Genomic DNA, 6113 nt, shown 5'->3' on the forward strand with positions numbered 1-6113 from the left:
TACAAATGAGGACAATCTGTTCCCGATATATACTGTACAAAATATATATACTAGATAACTACAGTTAAGATTTAAAAAAGAGTGGGTGACAAAAGAACAGTGTAATTATGATTATTATTTATGCTATGTGTATTTAAAGGTCCTAAAGAACATTAATATCCCAAGATATCTACAGTCGCTGCTCAGTTATACAGCTGGAAAACAATGTTATTCACAGTTCTAATTAATGCAGTGCTTCAGTAAATATGTATCTGTTCCAAGTATGCTATTCCCAATTTTATTATGATGCGGGAGAACTGCAGGCATATATGCATATTTTAAAGGCACTATATTTCTTATAGAATCTCAGATTTTTGCCATTAACTGATAAAAGAAATACATGTGCTACATAGTATAGGAATAAACTATACAAGGTATATGTATGTATAAATGTGTAAAAAGTAATTTCCATTTATATAATTTTAATTACAGTGATACTATATGCAATGCAGAATAAATTGTGTGTGTCTGTGTGTGTGTGTGTGTGTGTACATAGTATGTATATAGTGCTGTCAATTGATTAAAGTCCCCCTGTAGTGAAAATCATGTTTTTATGTTGTTTATTTGTCTATGTGGTGTTTTTAATTTGCTTTTAGACAAACCATGTGCCAATCCATTAATCAACACCATTGCTGAGTATTTTCTCCTTAAAACTGTAGTTTCCCAATGACAGTCCCAGAAACACAGTTTGAAACAACCCTCGGTTTTCTATGTCACAAAATTCAATAACCAATCAAGTCAAGGGATAGATTCCTATCGTTAGCATATCCATCTCTCCATTTATACAAACGCGGCGCGCATAGAGATATCATTGAGATCGCATGCAAAATATTCCAATAGGATTACCAGCACAAAACCAAAAATAAAATAGAGCAAAAAAACCCATGAAGCCATGGTTTAATGTGAATTTAGAACCGCTAACTTGAATAATAATCCGCGGCACCAGTGGAAAAGTAGCCCGGAGTCTGACCCACCTCTCTCGCATTGGCGGCCGCACTTCACACGCATATGCTCGCGGGCGCAAATTAAGAATCACAAACTTGGCTGCATTCGAGTCTTCAAAGCATTTTGAGGACACAACATCGTCAAGTAAGTAACTTTAACGACTGTTATATATTATCCACTGTAGTTGTCTGTTAGTAAAAACATAGTTTTATCAGTCATTATCCATGGATCAGGAGGCCCTGGCTGGTGTGACTGAGTGGAGGCGGGGCTAATTTGCGTATTCATAGATCCACGTATAGTAAATGAGGCAAGGATGTAGAGTTACATTCAAGCTATTTTAAGAAATTATTTCAAATTATTTTCACAAGAAAAAACTTTTAAATATGTCATCAAAGATGGATAAAATGTTTGACTACAGGGGGACTTCTAACCTAACATTCAAGTTTTTAAATATACTTTTATATTGCAATAATTTTACAATCAATCTTCAAATTAAGCAAATACCTTAATAATTACATACATTTTCAAGTGTAGCTTGATGCTAATTGTACTTCTAATTATATTTTAGGATGTAGACTGTTCTTGTAAGCATTATAAATAGTTTGTGTTTCTGGTTTAGAACCAAACTTTGTTTATCTTATTTTAGATGTTAATTCATATACGAGATACATATCTGAGGAAAAATGCATCGTTGGTAGGCGCCGTGAATTAGCAGAAGGCGAACAATCATTTCGTGCTTAGTGTGAAAGCAACGTTTGTCGGCGATTCGACTTTAAACTGAAAAAAAATATATAATAATAATCGCCTGCATTAACGCTAATCTTTACAGCACTAATATATATATATATATATATATATATATATATATATATATATATATATATATATATATATAAATAGTGGGAATCACTATGTAAATAATATAAAAAGTAATTAATTTTATGTGTCTGTATATACAATTACATATGTATTAGTATATAAAATTAAATAATAAATAAATGAAAATGTATATTTATAAATTTACATGTGCATTTATATAATGTTCTTTTATTAGTATGTAAAATGTATAAATTGTAATACATTAAGTTAATAATAAGTTACATTATATAAATAGTGTTTCTACTACATATACAAAGTTATTTCTATACTTCTAATTTTGATATTAGTATGTAAAATTAAACAAATAAATAGAAATTACTATGTAATGTATTAAAAAGTAATACACTGTGTTTTTTATTTATTTTATTACAATGTAGCGAATCAGCTCATGGGGAAATATGAATAATTAACCATAACTAGTTATAATTAACTATTCATATTTTAGATCCACTATTGCAATATAGAGTGTATTTATTACAAATATATATAGTAATTCCCCCATGTTTTTCTGCTATTTGTATATAAAAATAGAAATAATGAATAAATGAAAATGAATATGTATATAATGTAAAAGCAATAAATTATTAAATTAGATATGTATGTTTTTTTTATTTATAAATTTTTACTACATTATAGTAATTTCTCCATATTTAATTCTTATATTAGTAAGCAAATAAACAAATAAATGTATAATACAATGAATAAAATATTGTAGAATATTATAAACAAATGATAAATTATCAGAGGTGTAAAGAGTACCTAAAAACCATACTTGAGTAAAAGTACAGATACCTTACAGTGAAAATTACTCCACTACACGTTACAAGTCACCCATTAAATATATTATAAAATAAAATACTAAAAAATAAATATTTCTAACTTTTGGTTGAAAAAAAGCATATATTTCCACTGAGAATTAAAAGCACTCAGGATAGTCTGCAGGTACAGTCCTGCACCAGCCGTGTAACTGCCACGTGAGATGCGTGTTATAGCCAACAGATAATTCTCTCCAGGTATTATAGACCTCCCTGGTTGAAGTGCTGCCTATTCACTGAAGAAATCTCTAGCTGCTTCCCACACATTTCTAAGTATGGCTCCTGCGCACACATTTATGCTCCTAATTATTTGACATCCTTTCTTTATCGTGCCAACGCACCGTCGCACAAGCCCCCTCTTCTTTGTCTCAACACAAATCATCGCACCTGCTGCAGTATGTCATCAAACCTTGTACGTGCTTCGCTTTACAGGCACCGGTTCAAAGCTCTCATGCTAGGAGAAAATAAAGCAATGCTGAATCAGTCCTCGGTGGCATCAATCAAACAATAAAAGCGAAGGTAAAGGGTATCAGCATGTGACCTCATGGCCTCTTGTCATTTCAGGGGTGGAGGGAAAGAAATAACATAACAGTAAAAAAAAGAGCTAACCTCTCTGGCCTTCCACATCGTGACTAGGCCCTTAAGAATATATTTAAGATCATGCGTCAAGGGACCTGATGTCTTCTTCATGAACACACTTGCCTTGTGATGGATAAAAGTGACCTTTAAGAGAGCTTTTTACCTCGGCGATCCTTGTGTTTACCTGGAACGCAACGTTCATCATATGTTACAACGAATTCAGGGCTTCGCGGGAATGCTAACACCCCTTGGGCTGAAAAATCGCTACGTTATCTGATACGAAGAATGTAAACGTGGTTACGAATTGAGGAAGAATACGTTTGAATAGTTTTTTCTATTGAATAGATAAAACCTTCGAAGACTTGACAAGCTAAAGGAGTAGTTTGCACAGAAATGAAAATGTTTCTATCGTTTACTCACCCCCATGCTGTTTCGCTGTTGTACTGTTTTCTTTCTTCTGCGCAGCACAAAAGCAGATTTGAGGCAGAATGTCCTTAGGCAGCTTCTCCATAGAAACAAAGTGGAGGGTGATTTCAAATGACAAGGCCCAAGAAAAGACTAAGATCTATCATAAAAGTCATCCATATGCCTGGTGAAGGATATTCCAAGGCTTTTGAAGGCATACAATGGCTTCGAGCAGGTAACACATCAAACTTGAAGTCATTATTGACTGATCATATTTCCATGTTTAAGGAAAGCTATTAATTAAAAACGCATGGATTATTGTACTCTTTCCTCATGGACCAGTTTGATGGTACTTTTTCTGTTGTTATAAAGCTTGATAACACCAATACTTTTCCTGTTTTCATTGTACAGAACAAATGGCAAGATGTTTTTCAAAAATGTAGCTTGTATTTGTGCTACACAGAAGAGAGAATGGTCAGGATGATGATGATTATTATTATCATTGTCAACTAAAACATAAAATGTATGCATGGAAATTGTAATATGTCAATTGCAATTAACAATTTGTAATTATCAATAAATTACATTTGTAATGACAATCACAATTCTACAAAACAAATAAATCATTGTTATTATTAATCAATTGTTACTGTATACTAATAAATAAATTGTAAAATATGTATATACAGTACACATATATTAGTGTATACCATAATTTATTCATATTTTATAATAGTATGTTATTATTGTTTTAATTATCATTGTGTAACTAGATTATATATATGTAGTAACTCAAGATTATATATATATATATATATATATATATATATATATATTTTCAGGCATTGCATTACAGGCATGATGAAATGGAAATTAAATTGACCAATCGGACCAATCACCGTAGATTAGGGGTTTGCAAAAAATGAATCGTTGAGCTAATCGTTTGTGAGTCATTGAGCAAATATAGTAAAAATAAATGCATATTATAAGACAGTGAAAGTGTTTTTTGACCTCGCATGCATGTCAACCTGTTGTTGGAGACTCCCAAAACCAAACTATGAACCTTTCATAACCCATAATAGGGGCACTTTAAAAGAACTGTTTTCTATGTGAATACGTATTTTAAAATGTAATTTATTCCTGCGATGCAAAGCTAAATTTTCAGCATCATTACTCCATTCTTCAATGTCACATTATCCTACAGAAATCATTCTGATATGCTGATTTGCTGCTCAGGAAACATTTATTATTTATCAATGTTGAACACATTTGTGCTGTTTCATACAGTATGTTTGTGGGAACCATGGCACTTTTTTATGTCAGGCTTCTTTGATGAATAGAAAGTTCAAAAGAACATAATTTATTTGAAATGGAAATGTTATAATATTATAAATGTCTTTCCTGTCGTTTTGGATCAATTCAATGCATCCTTGATAAATTAAATTTTCATTATCTAGATTTTATGTCACAGAGCCAGTGATGTACTGTCAAACATTTAACATTTAAACATTTGAGGTGATAAAAAGAAGATCTTATAAAACGGTTTCTACCCTGAACAGCAAGTTGTTCTGAATTTTTCAAGAACAGCACAATCACAGAGTGACATGCAATGTCAAGTCTTTTCTATTTGTACAGCGCTTTTCACAGTTGTTTCAAAGCAGCTCTACAGAAATATGTGCCTTAAATGTCTTATGTCATATTGCCAGTGTGCATTGCTACGTGACTAGTTGAATAAGAGCAGCGTCAAGCCATTTTCAGGTTTTTACCTCAGAAAAGCTGTTTATGTTCCTATGAGTGCTGCTGTGTGTGAGTGCAAGAAAAAGTTTAGTTGTGTACTCCGTCTAGAATATGTTCTGAAGTGTTATACATAGAGTAGATATGTCATAACTTTAATTGTTTATTTGGTTAATGTCATGTAGGAGTAAGTAAATAGGCATAAGCAAATAGGTGTAAATATATTTTTGTGATGCCATTTTTCTCAATCATTTTACACATGAGGCTGAATTGTTTTAAAGCTGCTTTAAACTCTTGATTAATTAGCTATTGTGGAAAATCAGGGAGTGTTATGTAAGATGGGAATGTTAGTAATTATGTGAGGTCGACTATTTCAGTCGACTTTGTGTTAAAAGCTTTTAGATATAACAAGATCATTTAATTATAACACATAACATGCAATTAAATCTTGCGCAGGGTAGCTTTATTCAACAATTGGAGACCGATTCATTAGAAATCTGACGGCATTTGTCCTTCATTTAAGGACATTTATGCACATTCAGATTGTTTAATATCATTAACACGAAAATTGAGTTTACTGACAAATTGATGATTTGCATATTTGAATGAACTACATGCTCGGTTAAGTTAGCAAATTGCTTTACAAATGCACACCTCTTGCACTAATGTTGGAAAAGTATAACCTCTAAACCTACTATTACATAACTACTTAAGAGA

The 6113-nt window shown here is 31.8% G+C and overlaps 1 long non-coding RNA gene across 1 annotated transcript in view; it reads right to left on the reverse strand.

Annotated features, from left to right (window-relative positions):
* Positions 1-1480, reverse strand: part of LOC107566200 (uncharacterized) — a 15540-nt gene extending 14060 nt beyond the window's left edge. The window contains exons 1-2 of the long non-coding RNA XR_001606484.1: positions 1421-1480; positions 14-16 (exon numbers count right to left, since the gene is read on the reverse strand). This is a non-coding gene — a long non-coding RNA (uncharacterized lncRNA). The remainder of the gene's footprint in view (positions 1-13; positions 17-1420) is intronic.
* Positions 1481-6113: the final 4633 nt, after the last annotated feature.

This window comes from Sinocyclocheilus grahami, unplaced genomic scaffold (genome assembly GCF_001515645.1).
Source record: "Sinocyclocheilus grahami isolate Dianchi unplaced genomic scaffold, SAMN03320097.WGS_v1.1 scaffold1056.1, whole genome shotgun sequence".
NCBI classification, from domain to species: Eukaryota; Metazoa; Chordata; class Actinopteri; order Cypriniformes; family Cyprinidae; genus Sinocyclocheilus; species Sinocyclocheilus grahami.